Source organism: Phocoena sinus, chromosome 18 (assembly GCF_008692025.1).
Source record: "Phocoena sinus isolate mPhoSin1 chromosome 18, mPhoSin1.pri, whole genome shotgun sequence".
NCBI lineage: Eukaryota > Metazoa > Chordata > Mammalia > Artiodactyla > Phocoenidae > Phocoena > Phocoena sinus.
In genome coordinates this window covers 9,292,910-9,317,074 of record NC_045780.1, presented here as the reverse complement: position 1 = coordinate 9,317,074, position 24,165 = coordinate 9,292,910, and the positions used below count along the sequence as shown (strand labels likewise).

General features: G+C 42.3%; 1 non-coding gene across 1 annotated transcript; it reads left to right on the top strand.

Moving 5' to 3' along the window:
* Window positions 1-10,633: 10,633 nt before the first annotated feature.
* LOC116743388 lies at window positions 10,634-10,761 on the top strand. The gene has a single exon (XR_004346771.1). It is a non-coding gene; the product is annotated as a small nucleolar RNA SNORA27 (small nucleolar RNA).
* Window positions 10,762-24,165: the final 13,404 nt, after the last annotated feature.

Genomic DNA, 24,165 nt, shown 5'->3' with positions numbered 1-24,165 from the left:
ATAATCCTTAACACAGGAAGCAACCATTGGTTAGTTAAGGTTTGGAGCCCTCTATTAATGACATAATTATCATGAAAAATGCAGTAGTAGGTGAGGAAAAAAATCCATCAAGCAGAACAAAATGCTCGTTAGCTCTTACCAACATTTTACCAATGTAATCCAATAATTCATTGACAGATACAATACTGAGATTTTATTTTCCATTGTATCATTTTGTTTTGTTTTACTTTTACATATCCTGATTTCTTTTTGGCTTAATTAAATTTCTTTCTCTTCCCTAGTATATGACTATAACTTAGGTAAGCCACTGAGTCAACTTCTTTGCCTTTCACGCATATTTTGATCCGATTTAAAACCAATTGCTGCTAATTATGCAGACTGGATAGTGATTCTAGTCAATAAACCAACCCTGCTGAGTTCACCTATTTGGGTTCCATATATCCAGGGATTACTCAAATGGTTTGGGTCTGGTCATTTTTTGCTGATGCTAAAACTAGAAAATTATTCTCAGTAAGGTGAAGTCAGGGTTTTTGTTTTTTTTTCTGACGTCCTCCCTTATAAATGACTCCTCCGCTAGTCTAGAAGACGATCACATTACACAACAAATGTTTATCATCACAGTAACAGCCAGCCTTGGGCCCCTGCCATGAATTTCCCTGTAGAAGTATGGGTGTCATCCTGTCAATTCTGAGTTCCTCAAACAATTACTACCTAAAAACAGGATATGTTATTAGAATTCATATCAGTGGTTTAAAGTCCCATTAGTGGAACTGTTCCTTAACAGCATGTTCTGTTTGCTATATAAGTTTCTCTCACGGTTTTTAGTTTGTCAAGAACTCTGTTTAGAGTATTGGAGCTATAAATGCAGCATTTCAAAATGACTTCACACACCGATACTTTACATCAATAGATGTAGATTGAGCACTTTTGGGCACCAGGCTCTGGGGATTTATAGGGACCAAAAGCAGACTTGGTCCTGCCCTCGTGGAGCTTACTGACCCGTCAGAGAGACACCACCCTCATGGAAGGCAGAAGTGTGTTTTGGGACTGACCCTTTGGGAGGCAATAAACAAGGTCTTCTCTTTCTTTAAAATGTTCTTAAAGTATAGAAGATATATATTTTCTTTGTCTACAATCTTGTATACTTAATATACCTAAATGAGTGCTGAGGAAATGACAGCTGAACTCATCAAGTTGTATCACCTCGCCCCACCAAGAATCAATAACCCCTCACCCATCCTAGTTTCACTGCTTCTCATCAAAGGAATCATTATTTTTTGTTCTATAATTCATAATATCAAAATTTCCCTGAATAAGATTTATATGTAGGTGTATATAGCAATAGGTGTGTATGTACAGTTGACCTTTGAACAGTGTGGAGGTTAATAACTTACAGTCGGCCTTCCATATCCACAGTTCCTCTGCATCCTCGGATGGTGTACTACTATAGTGTTTACTATTGAAATAAGTGGACCCACGCAGTTCAAACCCACGTGTTGTTCAAAGGTCAACTGTATCTAGATACTTTAAGCTATAACAGGGACACAATGCCCACCATCCTCAGGTCAGCCCAATCTGTAGGGGCTGAACCTGGCCCCCTGCCCTAACTCCCACAGGCTAATGACTCAGTATTTCTATGGGTCCTCCTTGGCGGCCTGTCCACTAATGGCCGCTCTTATATTACCCTGAGTAAATTTGATGGAGTAATATTGGTAGGATTTTATGACAGCAGTATGAATAGAATGAATATGAGGGAAACCTGGAAAGAAGGAGGGAGGGAAGGAGGGAAGGAGGGAGGGAGGGAGGGAAGGAGGGAGGGAGGGAGGGAGGGAGGGTGGGAGGGAGGGAGGGAGGGAGGGAGGAAGGGAGGAAGGAAGGAAGGGAGGAAGGAAGGAAGGAAGGAAAGAAGGAAAAGAGTCACAAAGTGGGCTGAAACCAAGGAAAGAAACCTAAGCAAAAAGCAGGTAGACCAGGAAGGTCAAGAAGCATGACTGCAGGAGATATGCAGAATTATTGTTGCCCCCAAAAATGGTAAACACATATCTTCCTCCATCATCTCATCCTAATGAAGTCCACTACCACAAGGTCATTACCATCTTTCCCAGCAAACAGTTTCCCACTGGGGCACTAGTTTGAATGACTCTATTCCTCAGACATCTATTAGAACATCTCCTAGGGCCCCAAGTGGTGCGTGCTAAGCACTTTGCCTGTATTAACCCTCGTAATCCCCACAAAAGCCCCATGGGATAGGCAGGGACCATATAGTCCCCTCACTCAACACAAAGGGACCAAAAGCAGAAATACTCAACAGGTATTTGTTTGAATCAGTAGTTTCAATAAAATATCCAACATGCTGTGATGGAGCACACAAAGGACTCCATGGAAGCTGATTCAAAAGGAAATCAGAGTGTTCCTTGAGGGCACAACTCTCTCCTCTCCTTCTTCCTCTGTCCAGCACAGATGGCCAACAGCCAATGTTTGTTGAATGAATGAACAAATGTATGAGTAAATTAAAATTTTTTTAAAACCTCCCAATAAACAAAGCAGATGCTGTCTCAAAGATTTATTTCGGAGTTTATAATTATAAAATTTCTTTCCATAAGGCAGGCTTCAATTCTGATGATTTGCCATTGTGAACCTGAATAAGGTTCTTTCTTTTTAAATACAAATTGAATTTGAGCTGTTAAGCAGAACCAGCTTTCAGTAGATTTTTCTCATCTCCTCCCCTACTGCTATATATCCTATGACCACAAACAACGATGAAAAGGGGGGGAAATTGTTTCAGTTTAAAGTGTACTCTTTGCATGAAAGAAAAAAAAAAGTTAAAAAGTCTAATGGTTTTGCCCAACTTATTTTGGGGAGAGTTGATGGAACTGGTTTTTTTTTTTTGCATTTATATAAACACAGCCTTATGTTTCTCTATAGTTTTTAATCCCCCTCCAATGAGAAGTATCACAAAGTTCTTTACCAATTATACAGCAAAGGAAATTATACCATTATATAATGCCACAGATTGTGACAATTCAAAGTTAAATAGCAACTTAACATATTGAAAAGTATAACAGGAAGGAAAAAGCATTAACAAGTGAGCTCATCTAGCTTATTATAGACATCAGGGCTTCAAAGTTCCATTCTACAGCAACAGCAGGAGCAATCACCAGCTAAGAGGATGGAATGTACACATCACAAACAAGAACCTTGAAAGCTCCCGTGCACGTGGGCAAACCGGTTTCATCTTCTTGGTAGCTGACTCAGTTCAGCATGGACTTGGCCTTATCCCCAAATGTCCTCTGAGGTCATCACCCTCTGTTAATTTTCTTCTAATAATACATTAATGAATCAGAGGCTGGCAAGTAGTCAAATTTCCAAAACTCATTACAAAACTGCTTGCTGCCAATGGTAATGGTACAGGCTCTGCTTGCTGCCAATGGTAATGGTACAGGCTCTGCTTGCTGTTCCACGGTTTCTGGCATTTGAGAGCAGGAAAATGTACGCATCAAAGTGGAATTTTTGATTTCCAAACATGGCTAACTTGAGGGGAGGGAGTGGGAATCCATTCTGTTAGCAGCCTATGTTCTTCAAAACATGGCGAGTGTGTTTCACAGACTCTTATCACCCTTTACAGTTTCATGCTCCTTAATTTGTTAGCTGATTTCTGTCAAATTCTAGCACATTCTAGAGATTTTGGTCTCTTCTCTGACACTGGATGCACATGGTTGGATGAAATAGTTTGAATAGATGCTATCTAGAGGGAAGAGAGCCAATGTTTCTGTACACCTTTGATAAACCAGATTCACAGCCAGATGCCTTCCATACACAAACCATAAAGCAGGTATCACCGCCTCATTGTATGAAGGAAAGGCCTGAGGCTTCATGAGATTAAGTCAACATTTTACAAGCTATGGTCCATGGGGTTCATGGATTCAGGAATCACCTGGAAACTTGTAAATGCAGATCCCTGGGCCCCACCGTACAAACTACTTATCGGAATATTTGGGGAGGGGCCTTGGAATCTGAATTTTAATTTTTCAAGTGATTCTCATATAATGAGGGTTTCACTGGGTGAGTATTTCGCCCCAGGTCATCCTGCAAGGAGGGAGCAGAGACCGGCTCCACATTTAGGTCTGTGGACTCCAAAGGCTCCATTCTTGCTGTGTCTCGAGCTCCCTTCTAGCTCTAGCCTTCTAACATTTTAGGAATATAACCAACTTAAGACATTACATTAATAATAATGATAGTTAGCTTTTTTGAGTGCTTATATATGCCAGGCCTAAATTAAATACTTAACGCACAATATTTCAATAATTGTCACAATACTCTGCTGGGGTCAGTATTATTAATTATTATTATATTACTATTCCCATTTTACATATCTCGGAACTGAGGACTGGAGAAATTATTTTAGACCCATATCTGTCTATAGGCAAATGTGGTACTAAGAATTGGCTTAAGCAGGCTGCTTGATCTAATCAAAATAAGGTAATATCTATGCAAATGCAGTTTTAGCACAAATCCCCTTGTCCTCTCTCCCAGTCAGCTGCTCCTAAACCCGTCCAGTATGGAAATTCTGGAGGCTTCACTGGTCTAACTGGAAAGCCTATGCTCTTATTATGTGGGATTCTATAGACCTTGGACACCATTTATTTTTAGCATAATTCAGTTCACTTTAGTTCATTCCAGTTCAATTCCACCAAATGCTTACGGAGCTACCCAATATATAAAAGGATGTGCTGAGCCCTGCAGAAGATGAAAGGTAAATTAGAACTTTGTGCTCCTGAACCTCACTACCTAATGAAATAGAGAGATACAGATGATAAGTATTATACACAAGATTACAAAACTCAGTAAAGAACAAAGAGGGAACGGCTAATTTTACTGCTCAAGGCCCGCATCATCTTTCTCACCATCATTCTCTCTTGCCCCAAGCTACCTGGAAGAATAGACCAAAGACCAGCTATAACAAAAGGCAAGTGATGGTGCTTTATGAGATGGATACAGTGGAAAAGGATCAGACACTGAGGGTGGCAGTGACAAGGGTCCAGGGGAGAAGCTGCTCCATGGAGCTCTTCCCCGCTCTGTAGGGCAAATTCTCTTTTCCAAAGGATTCTGGCTCCCATTTGATAAAAACTGCTCCATGTGATGCCATTTCTCTATCTTCATCATAAATTGGGAGACTAGGATTGACATATACACACTACTATATATAAAATAGACAACTAACAAGTACCTACTGTATAGCACAGGGAACTCTACTCAGTACTCTGTAATGACCTCTATGGGGAAAGAAGCTAAAAAAGGAGTTGATATATGTACATGTATAACTGATTCACTTTGTTGTACAGCAGAAACTAATACAACATTGTAAATTAACTATACTCCAATAAAAATTTTTAAAAAGAATCTTAATTATTGCATATTACTTGAAGCTTAAGTTATTGCCCACCCATCAAACTATGCCAAAAAGTCTATGTTATCCATATTTGCAACACATAGACAAATACCATATACTTAAATCTTAAAAGTATACTGCCTCGCTTGAGCACCAGTAGATATTATCCAAGGTTTACTATGTCAGAGAAATAAGTTCCAGATGTTCCTATGTAACCCATTCGCTACAATGAAGAAAAAAATACTGGTGAAGAAAAAAATATTTCTCTCATTAGTCCTAGCTCACTGTTAACAGGCCATCTGGTAAACATTATTTTGTTGTCAGAATTTCTTAAGACCTTTGCTTTATCTTTTTTTCACTGTTCCTTAGTTTCTGTTGTGTCTTCCCCCTAGGGCTTCTGACAGGGAGCACCACCTAGATAGATGGGCTGAGTACCCACAATCCCCTCCCACAGCATAGTGATTTCTATGTGCCCACTCTTTCAAAGCTATACCTTAAATACCTTTTTGTTGTTACTCTGGTTGAAGACTGAGCACTATTAGTTGATAGTCTGAGTGTTAAAAGTAATGAAGAGAATTATGTACTTCTGGTCTTCAGTACAGCATGTAAGGAGCTTGCCATACTGTTCCATCCTAACAAGTAAAAAGCTGAACAAACTGAAAATCAACAACTCTTCTTAGATCTGTCAGAAAACTGAGGTCACAAGACAAACTTTGCCCCCCAAATTGGAAAGAGACAGGTAGACACAGAGAACTGTTACTTACTGGAGCAGAAACCTACTAACAGAAATCTCTGTGGGAGCCCATACCAGGGTAGGAAAACCTGAGCTGTAATTGACAAATTGCCAGAAGCTCTGAGTAGGCAAGTCTGAGAGAGAAAAATTGCAGGGAGGGCCCAGTTTTAGGGGAGTATGCCCACGTTTTTGTGAGTTTTACCTCCAGAAGTTCTGCCAGGTTCTCACAGTGAATACTGGAGAAAAATGTCCTGGAGCTTTCCACTGGAGAGGGGGAAAAAAAAAAAATTTTTTTTTTGAAATATACCAGAGCATTCTGTTTTTAACAAGGCTTGCCCTGAAGAGAAACTGTTGGGGTTTTATCAGAGTCTAACTGATTTGAGGGATAAGAAATACCCAATTCCAGCCCCCTCTAGCCATCCTGTCCCATTTAAGATTGGCTGAGGGCAGGGCAGGGGTGTGTGTGTATGTGATAGGACCTTAAAAATACTTCTAAAGTTCACAGTCCAAAGGCACAGTCTCACTAAAACACTGAGACCTAATCATAGGACTATAGAATGCTTCCCCTTCCCCACACCACATTACTAAAGGCTATTTACAGAAGTTCTTTTTACCCAGTGCCCTGCTTTCGACAAAAAATTACAAGGTATACTAAAAGTCAGATTGAAGGGATAGGGCAAGCATCATAACTGGACTCAGATTATGGCAGGAATGTTAGAATTATCAGACCAGGAATTTAAAACAACTGGCTAATCTGCTAAGGACTCTAATGGAAAAGATAGACAACATGCAAGAACAGATGGGTAATGTAAGCATAGAGATGGGAATTCTAACAAAGACTCAGAAAGAAATGCTAGAGATCAAAAACATTGTAATAGAGATGAAGAATGCCTTTAGCTTGCTAGTAGACTGGACATAGATGAGGAAAAGAATCTCTGAGCTTGAAGGCATGTCAATAAAAACTTCCCAAACTGCAAAGCAAAGAGGAAAAAGGCTGAAAATAAGGGAACAGAGTATCCAAGAACAGTGGGACAATTACAAAAGGTGTAACATACCTGTAATGGTAATACCAGAAAGGAAAAAAAAAAAAAAGAGTTAAAGGAACAGAGGACTATTTGATGCAATAATGATTGAGAATTCTCAAATTACTGTCAGACACCAAACCACAGATCCAGGAAGCTCAGAGAACACCACCAAGCAGGGTAAATGCCCCAAAACTACACCAGGCAAACCATTTTCATACTGCAAAAAGTCAAAGATAAAGAATGTCCTTAAGGAAGCCATAGATTAAAAATAAATAAAGACATACACCTTACCTACAGAGGAAGGAAGATAATAATTACATCTAACTTCTCCTCAGAAACCATGCAAGAAAGAAGAGAATGGAGTGAAATATCTAAAGAGTTGGGGGGAGGGGGAAACACCAACCTAGAATTCTGTATCCTGAGACATTACCCTTCAAAACTGAAAGAGAAATAGAACAAACAAACAAAACAAAACAAAACAAAAAAATTGAGGGAATTTGTTACCAGGATACCTGCTGTACAAGAGATATTCAAAGAAATTCTTCAGAGAGAAGGAAAATTATCTAAGTCAGAAACTGAGATCTACATAAAGAAAGGAAGAGCATTAGAGAAGAAATAACTGAAAATAAAGCCTTTTATTCTTCTTATTCTTCACTGGTCTAGCAGATAACAGTTTGTTCAAAATAATAACAGTAACAGTGTATTGGATGATTATAACTTGTATATAAGTGAAATGAATGGCAGAAATGATACAAGAATTGGAGGGAGGAATTGGGAATACTTTGTTATTATAATGTCCTTGCACTACCTGTGAAGCAATAGTGTTATTTGAAAGTGGACTTGGATTAGTTGTAAATGTATACTGCAAACTCTAGGAAACCACTAAAAAACTACAAAAGTAAGTATAATTGATATGCTAAGAAAAAAGAGAAAGTGGAATCATATACAATATCCAGTTAAAACCAAAAAAGGCATTTTTAAAAGTAGAAAACAAAAATACGAACAAAGAACAAGAGCAACAAATAGAAAACAGTAATAATATGGTAGATTTTAATCCAACTATATCAATAGTCACTTTTTTAAACATCAGTGGTCCAAATACACCAATTAAAACACAGAGATTTGATGGAAAAAACATAGCATGCTAACACTAACCAAAAGAAAACTAGAGTAGCTATATTAATTTCAGACACAGCAGACTTCAGAGCAAGGAGAGTTATCAGGGTTAAAGAGGGCATTGCATACTGAGAAAGGGGTCAGTTCTCCAAGAAGATATAACAATTCTTAATGTGTATGTGCCTAACAACAGTGTCAAACTACATGAAGCAAAACCTGATAGAACTCAAGGAAAAACAGGTGAATCCACTATTATAGTTGGAGACTTCAATGCCCCTCTCTCAGAAATGCACAGATCCAGCAGGCAGAAATTCAATAAGGACATAGTTGAACTCAACAGCACCATCCATCAACTGGATGTAATTGACATCTATAGACTACTTCATCCAACAACAGAACCCACATTCTTCCTAAATTCACATGGAACATTCAGCAAGTTGGTCACATTCTGGGCCATAAAACACAACAAATTTAAAAGAATAGAAATCATGCAATATCTGCTCTCAGACCACAATGGAATTAAACTAGAAATCAAAAGCAGAAAGATAGCCTTTTTTAGAAAAATCCCAAAATATTTGAAAAAGACAAGCTGTAGACTGGGAGAAAATCTTTGTAAAAGATGTGTCTGGACTTTTTAATAAAAGATATATAAGGACTGTGACCAAAATTTTTTAAAAAAACTCTTAAAATTCAACAGTAAGAAAACAAACAGCCTGATTTAAAAGTGGACAAAAGATCTGAATAGGCAGCTCACCAAAAAAGATGTACAAACGGAAAATAAGCATATTAAAGGATGCTCAATACCATATGTCATTAGGAAATTGAAAATTAAAACAACAATGAGATATCACCACAGCTATCAGGATGGCAAAAACCCAAGACACTTGCTGGCGAGGCTGTGGAGCAACAGGAACTTTCATTCGTTGCTGGTGGGAATGCAACACAATATTTTCGGTAGGAATGCAAAATGCCATTAGGAATGCAAAACTTTGGAAGACAGTTTGGCAGTTTCTGACAAAACTGAACCATACTCTTACCATATGATGGAGCAGTTGTGCTCCTTGGTATTTACCCAAATGAGTTGAAAACATGTCCACACAAAAACCTGCACATGGAATCACCATATGATCCAGCAATTCCACTTTTAGGTATGTACCCAAAGAATTGAAAGCAGGATCCTGAAGAGATACATATATAGTCATGTTCATGGTAGTATTATTCACAATAGCCAAAATGTGGAAGAAACCCAAGTGTCCATTGACAGATAAATGTGGTATAGGGCTTCCCTGGTGGTGCAGTGGTTGGGAGTCCGCCTGCCGATGCAGGGCGCACGGGTTCGTGCCCCGGTCCAGGAGGAAACCCACATGCCGCGGAGCAGCTGGGCCCGTGAGCCATGGCCACTGGGCCTGCGCGTCCGGAGCCTGTGCTCCGCAACGGGAGAGGCCACGGCGGTGAGAGGCCCGCGTACCGCAAAAAAAAAAAAAAATGTGGTACATACGTACAATGGAATATTATTCAGCCTTGAAAATGAAGGAAATTCTGGCATACATTACAGCATGGATGAATCTGGAGGATGTTATGCTAAGGGAAATAAACCAGACACAGAAGGACAAATACTGTGATTCTGCTCACAAGAGATACTTAGAGTTGTCAAAATCATAGGGACAGAAAGTATAGAGTGCTGGTTGTCAGGGGCTGCAGGAAGGGGAATGGGAATTTACTCTTTAACGGGTATGGAGTTTCAGTTTTACAAGATGAAAAGGGATTTGAAAATGAGTGGTGGTGGTGTTTGCACCACAATATGAATGTCCTCAATACCACTAAACTGTACATTTTTAAATGGTTAAGATGGTACATTTTCTGTCATGTGTATTCTGTCACAGTATAAATAAATAAATAAATAAAACCTGTACATGTACATTTACAGTACCTTTATCCATAACTGTCAAAAACTGGAAGGAACTAAGATGTCCTTCAGTAGGTAAATGGATAAATAGTGGTGCAGCAAACAAGGAAATGTTTTTTAGTGCTAAAAAGAAATGAGGCATCAAGCCAAAAAAAAGACCTGGAGGAACCTTAAATGCATATTACTAAGTGAAAAAGCCCAACCTGAAAAGGCTACATACTCTATGATTCTGACTATATGACATTCTGGAAAAGGTAAAATTCTGGAGACAGTCAGTTGCTAACGGCAAGGGAGAGGGAGGGATGAATAGGTGGAATGCGGAGGATTTTCAGGGCAATATAACTATTCTGTATGATACTACAACAACAGATGCATGTCATTTCATTATACATTTGTCAAAACCCATACAACGTACAACACCAAGAGTGAGCCCTAATTAAACTATGGACTTTGGGTGACACTGATGTGTCAGTGTAGGTTTATCAAATGTGACAAATATGTTTATTGGTCATTCAAGTGGGGCAAAGGAAATATCCTTTTAAAACTCAAGCAAACTGGGTGTTTGTCTTGTAACCTGTCAGAGGAAATAAGCTGTAATTTTTAAAAATGTGACCAATATGCCACTCTGGCGGGGATGCTGATAGTGGGGGGGGCCGTGCATGTGTGGGGAGGAGGGTTATGGGAACTCTGTACTCTGTGCTCAGCTTTGCTTTGACCCCGAAACTGCTCTAAAAATAAAAGTTTATTTTTAAAAAACAGTAATGAAGAACTATAGCAAAAACTCAGTTTGTAATCAGAATGTTATGAAATATTTTGTCTAGATTCTCTCAGATCTCTTTGTAACAATTCACGTCTCCCACCCATTCCTCCTTGAAACTCTTGGCTCTTTGTACCATGCCGTCCTGGGTCTGCCTCACTCTGTTAGGGCACCTTCTCTGTCCTTATCCACCGAAGCTCCTGCTTTCTCTCCTAGACTTGCTGTAGGCACACCCCTCCGGAGTTCTCCTCAGGCATCCTTCTCTCCGAACCCACTCTCAGTTTTCAGTTACAAAGACCTATATGCACATGACCCCCACATCACCAGGCAGCTCTGAACCGTCCACCACCAAACGCCAGCCAGACCTCACCCCGCCCCGGGACACCACCCGGCGCCTGGAACTTGCCACATCTTAAGTTCATTTTCAAAACTAGCATCTATTCCGCCAAGATGAACGTGGTTCTCTCTGACTCCCAGGCTTGGATCCTCCTTTGATTACACCTTCTCTCTGGATTCCCGCATCCAATCAGCCACCAGGTTCTGTGTATTCCTCCCTGTGTTTCTTTCTTGCCAACCCTGCCATCACCTCTGGAAGACAAGCCCTCTGTGCCTTCCACCTGGCACTTCTCCTTCATCCTGCAACCCATCTTCCTGCCTCAAGTCTTCCCTTCATTTTTTCATGCTTTAACCTGAAACAAAATCTGTTTTCTTCAAAATGTCTTTCCGTACAGGTTCCCTCTGTCTGCAGGAGCCTGTGTACTTGGGTTCCTGCCTTGAGCTACACTGCCCACAAGGTCTCCTCCAACCGTGAACCTCTTTGCAGCCATCACCTGGCATCTACCACATATGGCCTAAGTTTTAGTTACCTTCCTACCAGTGTCTGCACTCCCTTAACTAGACTTTGATGGCAGAACAAGTGCTTGTGGGTTACCTGGAAATGCCCACAAATACAGTAGGGCACCAACCCACAGCATCCCCAGGGGCCCAGACAGCATTCTTCTGCTTCTCAGTGGTATCATTATTAATAATATTGTCATTATTTACAATAACAAATGTTAATGAGGATGGACCACATGTAAAATCACAGGCCAGAGGAGGCCACTGACCATCGATTATTGTCTCTGTTGTACCTTCCTGCTCATTCATTTCTTCATTTCCAACAATGGCCCTACTTAGGTGAGGGGGGGAGTAAATTAGGAGTTTAAGATTAACATATACACACTCCTATACATAAAATAGATAACCAAAAAGGACAGGGAACTACACTTGATATTTTGTAATAACCTATAAGGGAAAAGAATCTGAAAAGGATTTTATATATATATATATATATATATATGTGTGTGTGTGTGTGTGTGTGTGTGTATGTGTGTGTATATATCTTTTTAGTATATATATATATATAAAATCTGAATCACTGTGCTGTACACCTGAAACTAACACAACATTGCAAATCAACTATACTCCAATTAAAAAAAAAAAGGCCCTATTTAGGTTTCTTAACCTATTTTTCTCTCCACATGCTGTTTATTCAGTCCTAGCATTTCTAACAAGTGCTTGCCTTTGAGCCTCCACTTTATGTTCTCTCTCAGTCACCATCCCCTACGTCCAGGTGCCAGCTGTTCACTGCCACCAGCCTGTTTCATCTAATTCTATTCTGTTGGCTTCAACCTTCCCAACCCTGAACATGTGAGATAATACATCCCTGCTCTTGATTGTGAACTTTTATTACCTTTAAAAATATACATATGTATACATACAGAAAGTTGTCCACCCATCATTCTAAAGAAAAGGCCTTTTTGTTTCGGGGGTTTTGGTTTTTTGTTTTTTGACAGGTAACTTGAGAATATACGACACTTCTATACTGAAAATCTAAATTCCAGTTCAAAGGCCTTGTCCTCCAAGCAGTTATGCTTCCAATGGAGGTACTGATCTCCCAGATAGCTTTCACTTTACGAATGTGTGCATTTGTATATATTTCCTCATCATCTTTTTGTCAGTTTGTTCGCTTATTTAAAATACAATTACTGGGCTTCCCTGGTGGCACAGTGGTTAAGAATCTGCCTGCCAATGCAGGGGACACAGGTTCAATCCCTGGTCCAGGAAGATCCCACATTGCCACGGAGCAACTAAGCCCATGCACCACAGCTACTGAGCCCACATGCCACAACTACTGAAGCCCAGGCACCTAGACCCCGTGCTCTGCAATGAGAGAAGCCACCACAATTAGAAGCCCGCGCACCACAACAGTGCCAAACACAGCCAAAAATAAAATAAATAAAAAAAAATACAGCTACCATTTTAATGCACAGCAAGGGGCTTCCCTGGTGGCGCAGTGGTTGAGAGTCCGCCTGCCGATGCAGGGGACACGGGTTCATGCCCCGGTCCGGGAAGATCCTACATGCCGTGGAGCGGCTGGGCCCGTGAGCCATGGCCGCTGAGCCTGTGCGTCCAGAGCCTGTCAGAGCCTGTGCTCCGCAATGGGAGAGGCCACAACAGTGAGAGGCCCCCGTACTGCAAAAAAAAAAAAAAAAGATGCACAGCCAGAAAAAAAGGTATGCACACTAAAATGGTACTAGTGGCTATCTATGAAAGGTAGACTTATCAGTGACTTGTTTTATTCTTCATATTTTTACTTTAAACTTTCCCTACCCATGTAAGTGTGGCTCATCAAATGCAAAGAAAATGATAAAAATCCAAGACATGGGATTGTAAAACATAAAGTTTCTATAGGCTGCTATGTACAGACTCAGTTTTTGTTTTGTTTTTGTTTTTTTAATAAATTTATTTATTTATTTTTGGCTGCGTTGGGTCTTCGTTGCTGCGTGCGGGCTTTCTCTAGTTTCGGTGAGCGGGGCTACTCTTCGTTGAGGTGCTCGGGCTTCTCACTGTGGTGGCTTCTCTTGCTGTGGAGCACGGGCTCTAGGTGTGTGGGCTTCAGTTGTTGTGGCACGCAGGCTCAGTAGTTGTGGCATACCAGTGTAGTTGCTCTGAGGCATGTGGGATCTTCCCAGACCAAGGCTCAAACACGTGTCCCCTGTATTGGCAGGTGGATTCTTAACCACTGTGCCACCAGAGAAGTCCCCAGACTCAGTTTTAATAATGCCTCTTAGGTTCTAACATAGGATGATTTTTTTTTTAAAGATTTTTTTGATATGGACCATTTTTAAAGTCTTTATTAAATTTGTTACAATATTGCTTTTGTTTTATGTTTTGGTTTTCTGGCCACAAGACATGTGGGATCTTAGCTCCCCGGCCAGGGATTGAACCCGCACCCCCTGCATTGGAAGGCAAAGTCTTAACTACTGGATCGCCAGGGAAGTCCCCACAGGATGATTCTTAAAAGCTTTTTCCTTGAGAACAGATCAAGGTGAGAAATCTCTTTATCTCACTGCACATCCCAGTTATCAAGCTCCAAAGCCCCCCAGGTGGGAAGCAGAAACCGTGTTGTCAGAGCACGGCCTCTGAGACCTCCCCACTCCCAGTCCTCTTGGGTTTGTCTGTCACGTGAGCCAACCCTACAATTAAGACGAATCACCCATCTGTATTGCGTGATGGAAGTCCCTACTAGAATTTCAAAACACTTTGCCAGGCTTCAATAAATTTGCTGGCAATTCCCAATTTCAGACATTTCAATTTTAGGCATTTGGAAGCCAGAAAGCCCTTCTCTCTAAGAGGAAAGAGAAATCCACACCTACATGGTGCTGACTTGCTCAGAGTTCCAACAGCAGCACCAATGAGGCATGGAGCACAGGGCTTGGAGCCCAGATGTGATCAGCGCTCTCAACTAAACCTTCTTGGCTGACACAATCCTCTGACTCACTTCAGTATCACCCAGCCCTGGGCACACCCCAGTGCAATTACCTGTTAAAAGCATTTCTGTCACTTCCCCCCTCTGCCCCATAGCTATTTGACTTCCATCCAGTCCTGCAGGGCTCTGAGTTGAGCTCTTTACTGAGTCTCTGTAACGGCATCCCTAAATGTGTATCTTACATTCAGGTACACAGACAGCATTCCTGGTCACTCCCAAGCAGCAGCTGCTCCTAAATGCATGACTGCAACTCAGTGTCCCATGGACTGGCCACGTCATCTTTAAGTATCATATGCAACCCTGTCCCTTACCTATGAACTCCTAGGCCTCCCCTTCAGAGCAGCATCGGGTTGCCCACCTTCTCCCCACCAGCATTTCAGCTTTCTGATTGACCCACCTGTGCCTTGACCAGGCAGGGGAGGAGGTGGGCAGTAGATAAGCTGCTGCTGCCCCATCTTCCCACCCATTTTAGGTTACCCTGGTCTGATCTTCTCAGTGCCCCTTTGGCTGTGGGGGCTTGAAAGTGACACCTCCAAGTCATGGTCACTATCCTCCTACCTGCTTAATGTAACACATACACCAACACACAAACTTCAGAATGTTATTCCACGGGAGGTGTATAAAACCACGGGGTTAGAAAGACCTCAGAGGTTATCTGGATCGTTCTCCAGCCTTTGTTCACTCACTCATTCACTTGTTCATTTACTCATCCACTCTTCATTCATTCCTTCCTTCATTAATTCATTTAGTCATTGAACAAAATTGTGCTACATGGTACCAGGCCCTGAGGGTTCAGTAGCACTGAAACCAAGATCCTTAATATGGTAGACTCAACACCCATTGTTTGGTTTTGTTTGGGGCATAGTATGCACTCCCCCTTTTGTTGACAATGCCTCCTAGATATCCCTTTGGGGAGCCACTTGTCCCCCATTCACAGTCCACAGAGTTTCGAGGGGGCTAACAACGCCCCCTGGTAGAGCCCTTGGGTGGGGACAGGCACACAACCCAGAATCTCTGACCAATCAGAGACACAGTGACTGGTCTAGGGCAGTGATTCTCAAACATTCTGGTCTCAAGACCTCTTTACACTCTTAAAAATTACGGAGAACCCCAAGAGCTTTTAATTATCTGAGTTATAAATATTTACTGTATTTGGCAATTAAAATGAGGGAATTTTAAATATTTATGTATTTATTGTACTGACCCAATAGTCATGTGAATGAATGGAGTAGCGTGGGGCAGGGGTGGAGGCCATGCGTGGGCCCAACAGCCTGGCCTCCCTCTTGCCAAAGCTGATCTGGCCACCACCAGCAAAACGAGGCAACACTGGGCCCCGAGGTGGCACCTTCCCTCAAGGAGACCAACCAGAGCCTTGGGAGAAAAACTATATGGCACCCCTTCTAAGGGGTGTGATTCCTCTTGACAGAACTGACATATGCTAATGCGAATTTGCCTTTCTTGCTCACAGACCCTCAGTTAGCACCCCTATCGAACGGCTCCAGAGTTCTGATCCACATTCTCACAGCCCTCATAACACTGCAGCCCACAAACAATCAGCAGCAGCCCCACTTCACAACATGGAGATGTGGCAGAGCGCACCTGACCAGGGGACCCACTGGTCTCTTACATATCACATCACCCAGAAGTGGCTGGCCTACCAGAGGGACAGAATTATCTGCTGGAGGAACAGCTGAGCAGCCAGTTAGGATGCAGTGCATCCTGCAGGACACTGTACACATGCTAAACCAGTGACCAGTGTATACTGATTTGTCCCCAGTAGAAAAAAAACATGGATCCAGAAACCAAGGGATGTGAGCAGGATTGGCTCCACTTATTACCACATGGGAAAGTTTTGCTTCTCATTCCTGCATCTCTGAGCTCTGCAGTTTAGCAGGTTCTGGCTCTTTAAGGGGGATAAACTTGCTGTTGGACACAGCAAGAGTCCCACTGAACTTTCAACCATATCTGCCACCAGGGAACTTTGTACACCTTACACCAAGGGACTGAAAGGCGAGGAGAAGATCTCCACCACATCTGTGGTGCAGTAGGAGCTGAGAGTTAGGATTTGGAGGACTTCAGAATGTAGAGGATGATGGAAGCCATGGTCTTGGATTAAAGAAAAAAAAAGAAAGAAAAGGGGATAATCCATTTGTCTTCAAAGTCCATCAGATAAGGAGAGGGCAACACTTTCTTCCTGGCAGCAGTTCCCTTCTTTAGAGCTTAAATCCCTCACAGTGTAATATAATTATTTCTTCTCTGGTTCTTTCATAAAACATTTTGCATCCTTAATGACAGTAAACCCCTCCCTCAATCTTTTAGGACAAAATAATCTCTGATCCCTTTCATTTTTTTCCTAAGCAAGATCAAAATTTTACTTAAGAAACATACCTAGATAAGTTAAAAATTAATTCCAGGACACGACTTCAGAGTTCCAGGAATCAGCAAAGCTCAACAGGCATGAGCACTGCCTGGGTGACCTTTTTTTTTTTTTTCCAGTCCATGTTGTCAACAACCAGCACAGATGGTGAGCTTTTCCCAGGGCCATGCTTTGCAGAATGTTTCCATGACTTTATTATTTCAAAGTTGAAAAAGAGCAAGGATTATGTGTCCCCTTAAAGAACAAAACCAAGCATCTTAAGTAGAAACCAACCCCCCTCTTTGTAAGACCATGTGCTGTGTATCCATCTGAAGGTATTAGAGGCAGTGAGAGGGTAGGGGTCAACATGTCACCACAGAGTGGACCAAATGCTGAACCAGAGGCTGAGATTCACCCCAGGATGTCCCCCAAGCATGGCTCTGGCTTGGTCAGTCCTCCCGGTGTTAGTTGCTCATTGCAAAGTGAAAGGATTAGGCTAAACGACAGCGGTGTTCTCTTGAAATCAAGAAATTCCATGCTATGGTGTGTTTCCTTATGATTCCATGTTTGCAAGTAGGCTTCCCCACCCAATAGTAAATCTTCAGGGCAGACACGTGGAATTGATTTCCCTTTTTCCACCCACACAGCACAACATACATTTATCTCTGATAGTGGCCCTCAAACTTGCCGGGCTTAAGAATCACCTGTAGTGATTTATGATGTCCTAGGGTTGTAGATGCCTCAGCCTTTTGTCCAGATGTTTGGGTTTGATCTGCGATGAGGTCCAAGAATTTGCATTTCGACCCATTTTCCAGGTGATTTTAATGCAGGTGGCCCAGCACCACATTTGAGATTGGCCACTGCACACAGTGAGTACAAAATACACATTGCTGAACGACTAACAATTGTGGTATCTGTCATTTTCTCCATTGGGCCACGGCTTATTTTCTGGATGTGCTTCTTCAATACTGCTGCCTTTTAAAGCTTGAAAAATCATTTCCTTATGATGAATAAGTGATGATGATGATGATGATTATTTGAATTGGGAGATGATTGTGATTTGTTCTGATTTGCTATTCCAGATTTTTTTATATTATCAAGTACTAGGGAAATAAAATGAATTTTCAATAGCTAAATAACATCATTTTCTCTCATCTTTCACTCTCTGAAACTCTGACAAGTCAGATAAGTATATTTTAAAGAATAGCTAATATCTGTTCATTTATTTTTATTTCAAGTGACATTTCAGCAAAAATGCAATAATATAAAATGATTTCACTTATCTAATGTTTTCATAATTAAGTTACAAAATGATTCCCTTTTGCCTTTAAATGACTGGGGAATTTTTTGGTTTTGTTTTTGCTTTTTTTTAAAACTCGATCTCAGAGGTACTGCTCCAGTGTAAAACTTTGTAGTGCCTCATTTGACCATTTAAAAAAGTATAGCTTGTAAAGCAGTGTTTAGATTTTCATAGCATTTGAATATTCTGCATGAAAATGCAATAAAGTCATAATAGGAGACAGGACAGAGGGTGGAAACAGTGCCTGGGACAGGTGTTAGGTGTCACAGTGTGAGACATAAACCAAGCCTGGGCCACCACAGGAGCTTCATCTGGCCTCTTGCTTTCAGTCTTGGTCCTTCACTCATTCTCCACCCAAGAGCCAGAGAAGCCTTTTAAAACATAAATCTGCGGGCTTCCCTGGTGGCGCAGTGGTTGAGAGTCCACCTGCCGATGCAGGGGACGCGGGTTCGTGCCCCGGTCCGGGAAGATCCCACATGCCGCAGAGCCGCTGGGCCCGTGAGCCATGGCCGCTGAGCCTGCGCGTTCGGAGCCTGTACTCCGCAATGGGAGAGGCCACAACTGTGAGAGGCCCGTGTACCGCAAAAAAAACCCCAAAAAAAACAAAACAAAAATCTGCTTACACTTCTGTTACGGGCTGAATTATGCTCCCTCCTCCCCAATTCCTCCATTGAAGTCCTAACGCCCAGGACCTCAAGAATATGACTGTATTTGGAGATAGGGCCTTTAAAGAGGTAATTAAGGTAAAACGAGGTCATGAGGGTGGGCCCTAATCCAATATGACTGGTGTCTGAAGAGGACATAAGGACACAGACACACACAGAGGAAAGACCATGTGAGAACAAAGGGAGAAAACAGCCATCTACAAGCCAAGGAGAGAGGCCTCGGGAGAAACTAATCCTGCTGACAACCTGATCTCAGACTTATAGCCTCCAGAACCGTGAGAAAATAAATTCCTGTTGTTTAAGCCTCCCAGTCTGTGGTATTTTGTTATGGAAGCCCGAGCACACTAATACAGTCTCTATCTCTCTCTCTCTCTCTCTCCCTCTCTCTCTCTCTCTCTCACACACACACACACACACACACACACACACACACACACACACACACACACACACAAATACTCCACCCCCACTACTGCCATATTTCCTTTAAGAACCTCCAGCATCTCCCATTTCCCTTAGGATGGAGACCCATACACTGATCTCAGCCTATAAGGCCCTGCGTGTGGGCCCTGCCAGGCCTCCATTCAGCCGCTGGACACGCTGCATCTCTGTTTGCAGCCATGATGTTCTTTCTGTGACGTATCCCTCACTCCCCAGCACCTTGCACAGGTTCTTCCTCTGCCCAGAACACTCTTTCCCCCACCCCCTCCCACCAGGTCAGCTTCTAACAGTCCTTCAATACCAGCTTGAACGTCCTTCTTTACAAGCTCCATCACAGACACTTTCACAACAGCAGACCCTTCTATAAACTCTCATGGTCCTTAGACATTTCCTCCATGATATATAGAATTTTTCCTCCATGTACAGACTTAAAATTTTTTTTTATATGCATTCATCTGATTATGTTATTCATGAGCTCTAAGAGGGCAGGGACCATGTCTCTTTTGCTCCCTATTGAATTCCCAGGGCCTCACAGAGGGCCTGGCACATAGTAGGTGCTCAACCAATAATTGTTGAATCAACGAATTTATACCTACTGCTGGTCTTGGGGAAATGGATGGGTCAAAGTGTACAACGGAAAGGGGACTAGTTAACAACTTTAGGTATAGGAGGAGCTCCATCAATGGCTGAAAGCTGACCTTAGAAACAACTCCCCTCTATTTGCAAGATGATCTTTAGTTACCAGAACTAGCAATTACTGATTTCACTCCACTGCCGATACAGACACTAAACACCCAACCGGCCCTCAGCTGGGCAATGGGAGGCCCTGCATTCACCCTGACCTTGACTTTGACCATTTCCTATGACCTCTACCCCTCTAAAAATCAAGGTTCCCCAGAATTCCCCAACCCTTGGCATCCTTTGGCCACTTGCTTGCCTTCTGGCCACTTGTTCTCCAAGCCCTACCCCTCCCTCCTATCCCCTTAGGAAGCAGTTTTTCTTGTGAACTTGTCATTATTCTCAAACCTGACAGAGCATGACAATCACACAGAGCCATTTTAAGAGCAACATTCCTGGGCCCCAGCCCCAAAGATTACCAAGTTCACCTGGAAAGAAAGCATCGTCTGTTACCATCTGTTCTTAAGTGATGAGCCACACTATCTTGGCCTCTCTCAGTGTTAGAGTAAATTTATTTGAGTGGTTGAACTAGCTTAACTGTTTTCCAAACAGTGGCCTGGGATGATACGAAATTTGATAAGTACCGTGTAAGGTCCTAGCTGTATGATGACAAGTAGCATGTGTGTTGTGGCTCATAGTTGACAGACTCCTCCTTAGCCCTCCACTCGTTTGCTTCTCCCAACCCTGTGAAGGCAGGAGAGAGAGCACAGCCACAAGACCTCGTCATGGGCAGGGACACCGTGGTAAGTTCCTTGCCGGGGTTACATATTAGAAACAGCAATTGTGCCACAGGTCAAACCTCTAAGCGCACGGAGCAGAAGTGGTCACTACCTGGCATCCACAGCCCTTCTCTCTGCCATTAAAACCACTACCTAATGCTTTCTGAATTCTGAATGAAAGCTGAGGTGAAATCAACGCAGCCTAATAGAAATGCATTTAATAATTATTTCTTAAATGTCTCCTGAGTGCGGGCGCTCATCTAGAAGCTCAGTGACGCAGCAGTAGCAAAGCACATCAGGACCTCACTCACACAGCACGCTTTCTGATGGGCAGAGCCCAGGTTGGCTGCCCCTTTCAGAGAAGGCTGATTGGATGCCCAAATTCATGACAGTAATGAAATGGATACTAAGAACATCTCTGTTTGAAAAGCATTTCTTTAAATAGGTTATCCTTAGGCTAATACACAAAATACACATTTCCACTAAAACCAAATAACCAGAAACATTTTTAAGGCATGGTTTTACTACTGCCTTGTAACCCCAGAGGAAAAGAAATACAAGACAGAAAGACTGAAGGGGATTTTTTTTTTTAATTTCTAGACCACTTGTCACCTGTGTGCCATGTGCAAACCACTTCACCTCTTCCTGACTCAGTCTCCTTACCTGCAAGATGAGAACTACAACAGCACCTATCCCAAGGTGTTAATGGAAAGAACAAATGAACTAACAGCTCCAAAGCACCCAGGACAGTGTTGGACACACAATACGCCAACCTCTAAAGCCCCTGTTATTTCCATTTAAGTCATCTTTCGAAGACATTTCTTTCACCTGTGAATGCTGGATTTTATCTTCTACTTCTCACTTCCTCTTAGGTTGCCTTTCTGCCTTCCCTGAAATTCACAATCACTCCCAATTTAATATCCACCATGAATTTAATTAAAGTTCTGTTAGCACCTACCTCTTCTAGACCATTGAGGAGGCTGTTAGATAAAATGTAATAAAGGTCCCTCGAGCAGCCCAGCAGACATTGCTATTAATCATTGTTTACTTCTCCACAGCCTGTGTTCATACTGGATGGCCATTTCCAAACCCAGTTGAATAAACTCAGCTAATATGACTTTATTTTTTTTAATGGTGTCAAGCGCCTTTCAAAAGCCATGGTACATAGTGGTGCTGAGTGGAAGCCCTGGCTTCTCCCCTCACCTGGGCTGGCACGGCTGAGGATGGATTTGAGTACCTGTGGGCAGCGATGTTCCCTCCTCGATACTCTCCCTCCACCATTCACGCCCCCCTCCCATGCACACAAATGAAAATCTCTCAAACTCCACTGTTAGAAATCCTGTCCTTGAACAATCTCTTGTCAAAAATCTTCCCAGCTACCCTGGAAAGGGTGATAGAGGAAGTGCATATTGTTATTAATGTCTTTAAATTACTTCTGGAACAAGGAAATTGATAAACTAAATATATCTCATTCCGAATGGACTCCAGTCCTACTCCTCTGGGCCCACCAGGCCAGGCCCCCCATGACAAGACTGAGTGCAGCCTGCCTGTGTGCGGCTGTGTAGGGAGTGGACATGAAGGGAAGGCAAAAAAAGGGGGCACCAGGTGGAGAGGGTCACATTGAACACAACCTCCTCTCTTTCCCCAGAGCTGACTGATCCAACACTGCCTCTTTCTGCAACCCACACCCCAGCCTAAAGTATCTGCTACAACCCCAGCAGACTGGTCACAGCTGAGTTTATAAACACCTGCTCCCTCTCACCTTCTCAAGGGTCTGTGAGGTGTTTATACGTGGTTTAGAGGTATACAGTTCAGGGCTTTAAGGCAAATGATCCGGGTTCTAGCCCTGACTTCAGCACTTCCTATCAATTTCCTCACCTTGAACATAAAAGTAGTAACTGCTACTGCAAAGAGCTGTGGTAAAGATTCAGAGAGATTCTATACATGATGTCACTCAAACCTCATTGCTGCTAGGAGAGAAAATTAGGTTGTGCTGACAGGGAATTTTTCAGAGAACAAAGAGAGTGCAATTTAGTGAACCTGTCAATTTGTGTACCTTTGATGGTTTCGGTTTAAATCATACTCTGATCTTAAATAACAGCCAGAAAGGACCTGTGAGGTCCTCTGGCCCAATGTCTTACTCTAATCAGGAAGCCCTGACAGCCTTGCTACTCAAAGTGTGGTGCTTGGACCACAGCATCAATACCACCTGGGAGCTTTTAGAAATGCAGACCCTTGGGTCTCACCATCAATCTACTCACCTCATTCAAGAATCTGAATTTTGACAAGATGATTTGTATGCATATTAAAGTTTAAGATCACTGCCCTACATAATACCCTTTACAGATCAATAGCTTAACAAAGCCATAGTGTGCGTGCGTGTGTGTGTGTATGTGTGTGTGTGCGCGCGTGTAGGGGAGGGTGCCCAGGGATTAGAGCATTCAAATGTCATAAATCTCCTTTCCAGAAGCAACGAACTTTTGAGTGGGCTATTCTAAAAATGAAGAGAGAGTTCATACATATGTAAATTCTCATCTTCTTTATTTTGACCTTGAACCAAGCTGATTCTTATTTTCCTCCTTTCTGCTCTCTGAGTCACTTGATTTCCGTTTGTTTTGTAATTCCTCTTTGGGGAATTGGGCACTTCAGTGCCAGGAGGGATTAATATTTATCCCATTTTCAACCCAGTTTCTGGATAGGTGGCAGTTTGTTCAGCCCCAGGACTGCCTGCAGAGGTGGGTGTGGATGAAGACCCATGCATACCAGGACTTGTGAACCTGTGAGTTTAAGTTCAACCAAAACAGAGGGTAGAGTACAATCTAGGTTCCCCTTGGTCTCCAGTTTTTGTACTGCCATCTGACAAACACTGGCCTGCAAAATCCAAAGATGCACTGCCCTTCAGTGGCTTCACTGGAAGAAGATTCAGGAGAGCCTGAAACCCCCTCCTGGCTCCTTTAAGCCTTTTTCCAGGCTCGTCCTCTGCAAGATGCCCAACCACAGATTTCCACTTTCCTGAATCCCTCTCAATTGCATATGTTCTCAGATTTAAACATATATATATATATATTTCAGAATCACTACAGGTTTTTCAACTAGATTAGAGTTTTCCCAATGAGCAGAAACATGTCTCAACAACTTTGGGGAGGCACCAAGGCGACACTTAGAATCACTAAGAAACTGTGTCTTGGAGACTTGGACTTCCTGAGCCTCCGTTTCCTCAACTGTGAAACAGAAATAATAATTATCATGAGAATTAAGCAGCAAAAAAG